This window comes from Mesocricetus auratus, unplaced genomic scaffold (assembly GCF_017639785.1).
Source record: "Mesocricetus auratus isolate SY011 unplaced genomic scaffold, BCM_Maur_2.0 Super-Scaffold_100028, whole genome shotgun sequence".
In the NCBI taxonomy this organism is placed as follows: Eukaryota; Metazoa; Chordata; class Mammalia; order Rodentia; family Cricetidae; genus Mesocricetus; species Mesocricetus auratus.
In genome coordinates, this window is record NW_024429209.1 from 21,444,509 (window position 1) to 21,456,799 (window position 12,291).

A 12,291-nucleotide genomic window follows, 5' to 3' on the forward strand; every position below is an offset into this window, starting at 1 on the left:
ATCCCCTTGATCTCTTTTTGTTGTCTTATTGCTGTAGCTAGAACTTCAAGTACACTATTGAAGAGATATGGAGATAGTGGACATCCTTGTCTTGTTCCTGATTTTAGAGGAATCACCTTTAGTTTCTCTCCATTTATCTTGATGCTGACTGTTGGTTTCCTGTGTATAGCTTTTATTATGTTTATGTATGTTCCTGTTATCCCTGATCTCTCCAAGACCTTTATCATGAAGGGCTGTTGGATTTTGTCAAAGGCTTTTTCAGCATCTAGTGAGATGATCATGTAGTTTTTCTTTTTCAGATTGTTTATATGGTGGATTACATTGATGGATTTTCATATGTTGAACCATCCCTGCATTCCTGGGATGAAGCCTACTTGATCATGGTGTATGATTTTTCTAATGTATTCTGGATTTGATTTGCCAGTATTTTATTGAGTTTTTTGCATCAATGTTCATGAGGGAGACTGGTCTGTAATTCCCTATTTTGGTTGTGTGTTTGTGTGGTTTGGCTACTAATGTAATTGTAGCCTCGTAAAAATAATTTGGCAGTGATCCTTCTGATTCAATTGTGTGGGACAATTTGAAGAGTATTGGTATTAGCTCTTCCTTGAATTTTTGGTATTATTCTGCACTGAAACCATCTGGCCCTGGAATTTACTTGGTTGGAAGTGTTTTTAAAATGTCTAGGTTTATCCAGTAACTAGACACAAACTGTGACTCAATGATCCCTTGTGGAGTTTTAATGGTGGACAGGGAAGGAAACGGGGGTGAGAGGTAACCAACCTGTGCAGAGCAGAGAGAGATAAAGAGAGAGAGATGAGAGTAAAAGAGAAGATGAGATGGAGAGGAAGACGAGAGTAAAAGAGAGCGTAAGTGGGCAGGGGTCAGTCCTTTAAAGGGGTCCTTTGCACCTGCGTGGTTCTCACAGAACTCTGGGCTGGCCAGAGTGCTGCCTGAGTGCATCCTGCCAGGTAACAGGGCAGGCCAGAGTAATGCTTGAACCTTTCATTCCCATCTTTATTTGTGATTAAAAAGAGGTGGGGGTGTTAGATATGGCAGGTTTGGGATCAAGGACGTTGAGTTCTTAAGACTGCTTCCTGCTGACCTGGGGGCTCGACCATCTTTGGGGGAACCTGAGAAAGCTGGGGTGTTGCCATATCTGGAGTAGCTGGTTGTTCCACTGCAGTCCAGGCTGTCTGGAACTCTGACATCTCTGTAGATCTGGCAAGATGTTAGCAGAATAGAGGGCAAAGTTAGGTTTAAAATTTTCTTTCTTAGGTCCTGGTATTTCAGGGGAAGTTTGTAAGATGAGGGAGGGGGTTCCTGAGGGCTCCCAAGATGAGGGAAGGGAGTCCCAGGACCAGGGAGAGGTTGAATAATATCTGGAGTGAATCTGACCTGTTTAGATGTGTCCAATTTGGCTTTCTGGAACTTACAAGAATCCTTTGAGTTTGTTAAAACATAAGTATTAGACATGTCAGCAGCATATTTGTGTTAGAAAAGACTTGGTTGAAAGCATTAACATTTTAAAAACTGATAGATATTTTTAGCACAATGAAAAGTACCATAATTTTTAGCTTATAGTTATGATTATATAGAGGTATAGTTGTTTAACACTCTGTTGGAGTGAGATTAGTAGCTTATTAGGACTTTATTGATTAATGTTAGGACTATGAAAAGTAGTATAATGAAAGAGAGAAAACTGGAACATATTTTTTAATGTCTCAACTTAAACATCTTTTATAGATAAACCTTAGAGTACTTGTTCCTGAAATCTGTCTTATGACAGAGCTTTGCCTTGTCTGTTACTTTAAGGTGCCAAAGCTACCAGCTGTCAAAAGCATCAGAGTTCTTGAGAAGGATAAGGTTTTACCTGAGATTGGAGAATGAGAGACTTAGTAGCTCACTGCATGAACAACCACCCCCAAGGTCCTCCAAAGTTGTTGAAGTCAGAAGCTCCAAAGACGCCCGCCTTTTGCTGATAGTAAGACCTGTGGATTGGGGACTTTTTAGGAAGACTTTCCTACCGTTGACCCAAGCAACATGGAGAAAGTCAGTTCCATTGTCCTCTTGTTCATGTCCTGAAGAGTCCTTTGAAGCAGTTGAGGTGAAGAGCAGGGTTGCTCGGTGGCCAGCATTGTCACTTTGTGGGTGGAGTTTCTTCAGTGTCCACTAATCTTCTTGGAGGAAATGGGGTGGTGCCAGCAGATAGCCTGTCTCTCTGTTATAAAAAGCTTTTTAATAAAACATTTAAATGCCATGTTCTCTAGATCTCTGAGCATTTGAGGACTGTTTGTCTGTTTAGTATATCTTAGTAGACAGAATTTACCTTTAGTGACTTGCCTTAAGCACATAGATGGCTAGAGAATAGAATAGAAGCTTTACCTTTGTAACCAGCTTACAGGAAAGACTGCATGTTATAAATACTTTGTTAATTTGAAATAGACCCTTATAACTTTAAATGTTTATCATCACTTAAACGATATAACAATTTAGAAATATTTGATAATTTAGTATAGTTGAATTAAAGCTACCTCATTTTTTATACATACATATAGATACATTAAACAGAATTGGGTAAAAGTGTTTGACCCACACTTGTAGCAAACAGATTTAAAGAGACAGTCAGTGATGAGAAGGAAGATGTGTTGTAAATAGAACAGGGAACCCTGGAAAGGCACAGTATTTCACAAACAAGCCATGGAAAACCGAGTCAGTGAAAGAATAAATTAAAGGCAAAAATAAAAACACAAAAGAGACAAAAAGTAAATGAATTGTATCTGTCAGCAGGCTTTGCCGGCAGAAGCTGGCTGGATTGAGTGGGCGTGCCTACAGGTAAACATGGCAGCCTCAGTAAACACGTTTTCAAGCTAGGCCTCATGTTAGGCCATGTGGTTAAGATCACCAAGATGGCAGCCTCCATAGGCACATTCCTTAGAGTATCCTGAACAGACACTAACCCAAGCCAAGCCATTGTAAGCTGCTGGCATCTGTATGGAGGAGGAATACGGTAGAAGCAAAGCTGGATAGAAGAAAGGAATTTCCCATTCCAAGCTGAATGAACAGGAGAGACAAAAATAGGACACTCCCAGGTGGAAGGCAGTTCCCACCCTGAGACAGGTTTAGTCACAATGGAAAGTGGCGGGATGCCTCTGTGACCGGCGGGATTTTTCTAGGTTTAGCTTTTAAAGCTAGAAGAATGAGATTAGAGGAAGGAAGAATGTTGAAGAGAATGTTTAGTTGAGAGATAGAGAAAAGCTTGAACATAGTGCAACTCCTTCCATTGACAAGATCCCTGGCAGTGACTAGAAAGGTCCCATAAAATATACTGAGATAAGTGAGTCTGGATGACTTAAGGCATTGAGGAATTTACTTTGTTGGTTTGTTACCCATGATTCTGGTCTAAAGGAAAATAAAATGGCAAGATCAACTCTTCAGAACTTGTCAGCCCGATTGTCTAGCCAGGGTAGAAAAGACTACCCGAAAAAAAGGAACCAGAGTCCGAATGGTGAAAAGCCGCTGAAGGCTCAGAAAGGAGCCAAAAAAATTATGAATAGGCCATGCCCCTGGAAAACAAACCGGAAATGATTGTCAGACGACGGGGGTCAACTGTAGCCTGGACACTCAACGGTCAGTCCTTAGGGTTCAGGGAAATGGTTATGCCGACTTACAGGGGGTCCTTACCAAATCGTAGCTGCTGTTGGATGCAAAATTCAGCATTCCAGTCGTTGGTCCAAAGTTGCACGTTACCTGCATGGTCACCTGCCGGGACAGCAGGTGGCCGGAGCCACAGGGAGAGCCTGTCCAGGTCAGGGAACCAACGTTGTTAAAATGTCTAGGTTTATCCAGTAAGGAGACACAAACCATGACTCAGTGATCCCACATGGAGTTTATTGGTGGACAGGGAAGGAAAGGGGGGTGAGAGGTAACCAACCCATGCAGAGCCAAGAGAGAGAGAAAAAGAGAGATGAGAGTAAGAGAGAGGATGAGATGGAGAGGAAGATGAGAGTAAAAGAGGGCATAAGCAGGCAGGGGTCAGTCCTTTAAAGGGGTCCTTTGCACCTGCATGGTTCTCACAGAATTCTGGGCTGGCCAGAGTGTTGCCTGAGTGAAACTTGCTAGGGCAGGCCAGCGTAATGCCTGAACCTTTCAGGAAGACTTTTTATGGCTGCTTCTATTTCTTTAGGGGATATAGATCAGTTTAAATTGTTTATCTCTTCTTGATTTAATTTTGGTAAGTGATATCTAGCCAGAAAATCATCCATTTCCTTTGGATTTTCCAATTTAGTGGAATACAGATTCTCAAAGTATGACCTGACGATTCTTTGAATTTCCCCAGTGTCGTTGTTATGTCCCCTTTTTCATTTCTGATTTTGTTAATTAGCATGTTCTCTCTCTGTCTTTGAGTTAGGTTTGATAAAGGTTTGTCTATCTTGTTGATTTTCTTAAAGAACCAACTCTTTGTTTCATTGATTCTTTGTATTGTTTTCTTTGTTTCTACTCCATTGATTTCAGCTCTCAATTTGTTTATTTCCTGGCATGTACTCCTCCTGGGTGAGTTTCCTTCTTTCTGCTCTAGAGGTTTCAGATGTTCTGTTAATTTTCTAGTGTGGCAGTTCTCCAGTTTCTTCATGTGGGCACTTAGTGCTATGAATTTTCCTCTTAGAACTGCTTTCAAAAAGTTTGGGTATGTTGTGCCTTCATTTTCATTGAATTCTAGGAAGTCATTAATTTCTTTATTTCTTCCTTTACTCAGGGGTGATGCAATTGAGCATTGTTCAATTTCCATGAGTTTGTGAGGTTTCTGAAATTTGTGTTGATGTTGAATTCTAATTTTAAGCTGTGGTGGTCCGACAGGACACAGGGGGTTATTCCAATTTTTTTTGTATCTGTTGAGGTTTGCTTTAGTGCCAAGTATGTGGTCGATTTTAGAGAAGGTTCTATGTGTGGTGCTGAGAAGAAGGTACATTCTTTTTTGCTTGGGTGGAATGTTCAGTAGATGTCTGTTAAACCCAATTGGGTGATACCTTCTGTTAGTTCCATTGTTTCTTTGTTAAATTTCTGTTTGGTGGACCTGTCCAGTGGTGTGAGTTGGGTATTGAAGTCTCCCACCATAACTGTGGGGTTTAATATGTGATTTGAATTGTAATAATGTTTCTTTTATGAACGTGGGTGCCTTTATGTTTGGGGCATATATGTTCAGAATTGAGACTTCTTCCTGATGGATTTTTCCTATGATGAATATGAAGTGACCTTCTTCATCTCTTTTGATTAATTTTAGTTTGAAGTCTATTTTGTTAGTTATTAGGATAGCTACACTCGCTTCTTACGTCCATTTGATTGGAAAGTCTTTCCCCACCCCTTAACCTTGAAGTAGCGTCTGTCTTTGAAATTGAGGTGTGTTCCTTGTATGCAGCAGGATGGATTCTGTCTTCATATCCATTCTGTTAGCCTGTGTCTTTTTATAGGTGAATTAAGACTATTGATATTCGGGGATATTAATGACCATTGATTGTTGATTCTTGTTTGCTTTGGATCCGTTTTGTTTGTGGTTTTATGTGTGAGTTTTTCTCCAATTTCTGATTTCTGGTAAAGTTAGATTATCTATTGCCCTTGTTATTTTTAGTGTAGTTAACTTCCTTGGGTCAGAGTTTTCTTTCTAGAATTTTCTGTAGGGCTGGATTTGTGGATATGTATTGCATAAATCTGGTTTGGTCATGGAATATCTTGTTTTCTCCATTTATAGTGATTGAGAGTTTTGCTGGGAATAGTGGTATGGGCTGGAATCTGTGGTCTCTTAGTGTTTGTAGAACATCCATCAAGGACCTTCTGGCTTTCATAGTTTCCATGGAGAAGTTGGGTGTAATTCTGATAGGTTTGTCTTTATATATTAGTTGGCCTTTTTCCTTTGCTGCTTTTAATATTCATTCTTTATTCTGTATGTTTGTTGTTTTGACTATTATGTGGCGAGGGAACTTTTTTTTTGGTCCAGTCTATTTGGTGTTCAGTAAGCTTCTTGTAGTTTCATAGGCATCTCCTTCTTCAGGTTGGGAAAATTTTCTTCTATGATTTTGTTGAATATGTTTTCTGTACCATTGAGCTGGGCTTCTTTGCCTTCTTCTATACCTATTATTCTTAGATTTGGTCTTTTCAAGGTGTCCCATACTTCCAGGATATTTTGTGTTAAGGATTTGTTAGATTTAAGACTTTCTTTTGTCGATGAATCTATTCCTTCTAGTTTATCTTCAGTGCACGAGATTCTGCCTTCCATCTCTTGTATTCTGTTAGTTATGCTTGCATCTGTAGTTCCTGATTGTTTTTTCAGCCTTTCAAATTCCAGCATTACCTCAGTTTATGTTTTTCTTATTGTGTCCATTTTGGTTTTCAGGTCTTGAACTGTTTGAATTGTTTCCTTCGTCTGTTTGATTGTTTTTTCTTTGATTTCCTTGCTTTCTTTAAGAGATTTGTTGATTTCTTGCATTTTTTTTGGTTTGTGTTTTCTTCCATTTCTTTAAGGGATCTTCTCATATCCTCTTTGAGGGCCTCTATCAATTTCAGGAAGTTGTTTTGAAGGTCATTCTTTTCTGCTTCATGTTCAGGTCTTGCTGGTGTAGAGTTTCTAGACCCTGGTGGTGTCACACTGGTTCCTCTGTTGTTGGCTGTGTTTTTATATTGCCTTGTTCCCATCCTTTCTTTCAGTGGGAACTCATGGGGTCTCTTCCTCTCCTTAAGCACTGGGAATGGACTGGAAGACACAGGTGTGGGCAGACTCAGGGTGATCCTTCCTGGAGGCGCAGGTCTTCTCTAGGTGCAGCAAATGCCCAGGGAGACGGAGCCGGGGATGTAGGGAGTTGGGGCTCAGAGCGGGGGCCCCCACTCATCTTAAGCACCAGGAAAGGCAGCTTCTGCTTTTCTTGATGATGGACATGTTGAGCTGGGTGAGGCAGAGCCTCAAAATAGTAGTTTACGTTTACATTTCCCATTGATTGCTGACCTTGAACACTTAAAAAAATGCTACTGGCCATTTGTGTTTCTTTCCTGATAACCCTGCTCAGGTCCAAGGCCCGTGTTTTGATTGAGTTGTCTGTTTTATTGATGGTCAGCTTCTTGAGTTCTTTGTATAATAGGGACACTAATCTTCTGTCAGGTGAATATCAGAGATTTTTGTTGGTTCTGTAAGCTGCCTTTTCATTCTGCTGACAGTTTCCTCTCTGCACAGAAGTCTTTAACTCTGTGAGATGCCATTTTCTGAGCTCCTGCTCTTTCCGAAGCTACTGAAGCCACCAAAGCCCAACCGAGAAAGTCCTCTCCTGTGCCTTGAACTTGAAGCATGCTCCCTACTTTCCCTCTGTCAGTATCAGTTCTGACGTTAAGGCCTCTTGATTCATCTGGAGTTGATTTTGATCAAGATATAGTTTCATTCTACATGTATGCTTGGTGATATTTTTTATAATCTAATAAAGCTTGCCTGGAGATACAAATACAAAGCTAGACCCAGCCACAGAGGCCAGGTAGTGGTGGCACACACCTTTAATCCCAGAACTCAGGAGACAGAGGCAGATGGATCTATGTGAGTTCAAGGCCACCCAGGGCTACATGAGAGTGAATCATTCTAAAATAAATGGAGATGTATATGAGACAGGAGCAGGGTCTAAGAGCTATCATTCAGTCTTAGGCATTTTTGTCTCCAGCCACACTGAGGACAGTATTGCCCCAGTCTCGGTAGAGGTGAGAACTCTCTGGTGTCCTGGCTGTTTTGCTTCTCTGATCTTCAGATTGAACCCCAATATCTGTCTCTGGGTTTTTATTATTCATGATACATGTATATATCCAGCTTGAACAACACCATTTGATTTTTTCTAATGCATATTTTTTTGGTCATTTTTGCCCCCCGTCATCAGATGGATGTCAATGTGTGGCTTTGTATCTAGGTCCTTGGTTCCATTTATTTGTGTTTCCGTTTTTGGTCAGTGTTATTCTGCTTTTAGTACAGTGTCTCTGTAGCATAGTTTGCAATGAGTAATGGTGATACAAAGAGTTACCAGAATGGGAACAGCATAGCTTAGAAGGTTTCCAAGAGCTTTCTTTCTGGGCTTCTCATCCTCTGGGAGTCCCAGGAACATAACAGGGACTGTGAGGGTGGGAGGTGGGTGCCGTTCCTTTTGCTGTTGTTTCTCTAGTAGACATGGAGGAGGAATGTCATATGTGCAGAGAATGTGGTGTGGGCTTTTATAATGAATCTTGCCACCCTCAGACCTCCACAGGTTCTCGTCCTGAGTGGCTGGTAGACATTGCATCTTCTCTCACTGCTTTCTTGTGTCTTGTTTGTGTGTGTGTGTGTATGTGTGTGTGTCTGTGTGTGTGATTTATGCCCTCATGAGTGAGGCTGACTTCCTCCTTCATGTATGAAAGTCATTAAAATTAAGCCAGGTGGTGGCGGCACACATCTTTAATCCCAGCACTTGGGCAGAGGCAGGCAGATTCTCAGTGAGTTCGAGGCCAACCTGGTCTACAAAGTGAGTCCCAGGAATAGCCAGGACTGTTACACAAAGAAACCGTATCTTGAAAATCCAAAAGAGTCATTAAAAATTTTTAAACATTTTAATTAATTTAGTGTGCATATGTGTGCTTGTACATGTGTGTGTGCATGTGTGCATGTGTGTGTATGTGCGTGTGTGTGCATGCGTGCATGTGTGTGTGTGTGTGTGTGTGTGTGTGTGTGTGTGTGTGTGATGGCATGGTCTGTATGGGGAGGTCCAAGGACAACTTTCAGGAGTCTTTTCTCTCATTCTACCATATAGGACTCTAGGAATCAAATTCAGATAATTAAATTTGGTGACAAGTGTCTTCATCCACTGAACCATCTTTCCAGCCAGACTGAAAATAGTTTCTTTTCACATACAATACATCTGAACCACAGTTTCTGCTCCCTCCTCTTCTCCCAACTTTCTCTCACTTCTCCTCTTCCCTGGATCCATCCCCTGTTGCTGGATCTTTTTCTTGTGCCCCCCAGGTCCCACCCCCTTCTCAGACCCAAATAAGCATACAGACAATATATTAATTATAAAACTGTTGGCAGATGGCTAGGGCTTCTTACTGGCTAGCTCTCTCTTAATTATTAACCCATAACTACTAATCTATGTATTTATACATGGTCTTATCTTACCAGAGAACACCTGAAACATCCTGTCCTTCTGGTCTCTACATGGCATCTCTTTTCTCATGGACTCTCTCTGCCTCCTCCCCCAGAATTCTCCTCGTCTCCTAGCCCTGCTTATCTTCCTGCCTCTATTGGACAAACAGTGTTTTATTCATCAACCAACATGAGAAACACACATATACAGAACGACATCTCCCATCATCTCCCACTCAGTCTCCCTTCAGAAAAGAGAAGGCCTCCAAGAGACAGCAACCAAACATGAAAAAACAAAATACAGTAAGACAAGGAAAACACCCCTACACTGAAGCTGGACCAGGCAGCCCAACAGGAGGAACCGTCCCAAGAGCAGGCAAAAGAGTTCAAAGACACCCCTGCTCCACCTGCTCTCACAGTTAGGGGTCCCACAGAAACACCAAACTCACAGCCATAGCATGTGCACAGAGGACCAGATGCAAGCTCATATGAGCTCCAAGCGTGTTTACTTCAGTGTTTGCGAGCCCACGTAGGCCCTGCTTAGTTGATTCAGTGGCCATGCTCTCTTGGTGTCCTCCGTCCTCTCTGACTCCTACAATCTTTCTGCCCCATCTTATATGGGGGGACCCCAGCTTTGAGGGGAGGGGCCCAGTGGAGACCCCCAGTTCAGACTCTCTGTCTATATGATGCCTGGCTGTGGGTCTCTCATCTGCTCTCATCTGCTGCTGGAGGAAGCCTCTCTGATGACAAATAGACAGGGCCCCTGATCTATGAGTATAGCAGGATAACATTTGGCATCTGTGGTGGTTTGAAAGAAAATGGCCCCCAAAGGGAGTGGCATTATTAAGACGTGTGACTTTGTTGCAGTGGGTATGCCCTTGTTGGAAGAAGTATATATCACTGTGGCGTGGGCTTTGAAGTCTCATATATGCTCAAGTTGCACCCACTGTAACATTTTACTTCCTGTTGCCTTCTCAAGATGTAGAGCACTCAGTTATGTCTATTTTTTAAAAAGTTTTTCAAGATAGGGTTTCTCTGTGTAGCCCTGGCTGTCCTGGAACTAGCTCTGTAGGCCTTGAACTCACAAAGATCTACTTGCCTCTGCCTCATGAGTGCAGGGACCACCACCACTGCCTTGGTTTCAACCAAATGCAGCTAGGTCCCACTGCTGGAAGTCTTGCCTGGCTACTGAAGACGGCCAGTTCAGATGCTGTCTCTACCATTACTAGGGATCCTAACTAGGTTCACCCTCATAGATTGCAGGAAGTTTCCACTGCACTAGGTTTCCACTCCACCCACCCCTGCGTAATGCTCCCCATTTCCAGCTGTCTCTCCCCACACACTTTCCATCCATCCATCCTTCCCCCTCCACATACCCTCCTGCTCCCATCTGCCTCCAGTCTACCCAGAAAGTTTTTATTCTATTTCCCCTTCATGTGTTCCCCCACATTGAGCTCTCCTCTTTACCCACCCTCTCTGTGTCGATGGGTTACAGCTTGATTATCACTTACTTAGCAGCTAATGTGTAGGAGGAAGCTTGTATGCCGCCATTAACCATGTGACTTACTAAAGGCACATACAGATGAGGTAATAAAAGAGCAGTTTACCTCACCGCTAGCCACACCCACTTTAGGCATGACTAAAGACATATATGGATGTACGTAGGCAGTGAACTACGTCACTAGCCAAGCCCACTTTTGGGCATGGCTAGGGGGCGTTACGGGGGAAGGCATAAAAGACTGCACAAAGGAAGTCTTGCTCTCTTTTCCCGGATTTTGGCTTCTGGTTTGGCCACGGAAAACTACTGGGCTCATCTGGCGTCACTTGGAGCATCACTAATGTCAACTTATAAGTGAATACGTACCATATATGTCTTTCTAGGTGTGGGTTACCTTACTCAGGAAGATTTTTTTCTACTTTCATTCATTTGCCAGCAAATTTCATTATTTCATTGCTTTTACCAGATGAATAATACTCCATTGTGTAAATACATCATATTTTCTTTATCCATTCTTTGGTTGAGGGACAACTATGTTGTTTCCAGTTTCTGGCTATTATGAATAAAGCCACAATGAACATACTTGAGCAAATGTTTGTGTGGTGTGATAGAGCATCCTTTGGGTATATGCCCAAGAGCTTTATAGGGGTCTTGAGGAAGATGTAGCTCCAATTTTCTGAGACACCACCATATTGGTTTCCATAGTGGCTGTACAAATTTGCACCCCTTCCTGGAGTGGAGGAGTGTTCCCTTTGCTCCACATCCTCTCCAGCATGAACTGTCTCTTGTGGTTTTTTTCTTAGCCATCCTGACAGGTACAAGATGGAATCTCAAAGCAGTTCTGGTTTGCATTTTCCCAATGGCTAAGGATGTTGAGGATTTCTTTATGTGTTTATAGGTTATTTGAGATTCCTCTGTTGGAAATTATCTGTTTAGATCTGTACCCCATTTTTAAAATTACATTGTTTTTGTCAATTTCTAGTTTCTTGAGTTCTTTGTACATTTGTGGTATTAACCCTCTGTAAGAAGTGGTCTTAGTGTCTGTGCTTCTGGTATTCTATTCAGGAAGTTGTCTCCTTTGCCAATGCGCTCAAGGATATTCCCCCACTTTCTCTTCTATCAGGTTCAAAGTATCTGGTTTTACATTTGGGTCTTTAATCCACTTGGACTAGAGTTTTGTGCAAAGTGATAGCTATGGATCTACTTGCAGTCTTCTGTGTACAGACACTCACTTTGGCAAGCAGTATTTGTTGTAGACGTTGTCTTTTTTTCCAGTGTGTATTTCTGGCTTCCTTATAAAAAAATCAGGTGTCCATATGTGTGTGTATTTATGTATGGGTCTTCAATTGAATTTCATTGATCAGAGTGCCTGTTTTCATTCCAATACCATGTGATTTTTTTTATTACTATAGCTCTGTAGTATAACTTGAAATAAGGGATGGTGATACTTCCAACATTTCTTTTATTGTTAAGTAAAAAAAGTTTTAGCTATCTTTTTCCCATAAAAAGTTGAGAATTGTTCTTTCAAAGTTTGTAAAGAGTTGTTTTGGAATTTTGGTGGGGATTGCATTAAACCTGTAGATTGCTTTTGGTAGGATGGCCATTTGTCTATTTTGATTCTATGGGTCCATGAGAATGGGATATCTTTCCACCTTATTGT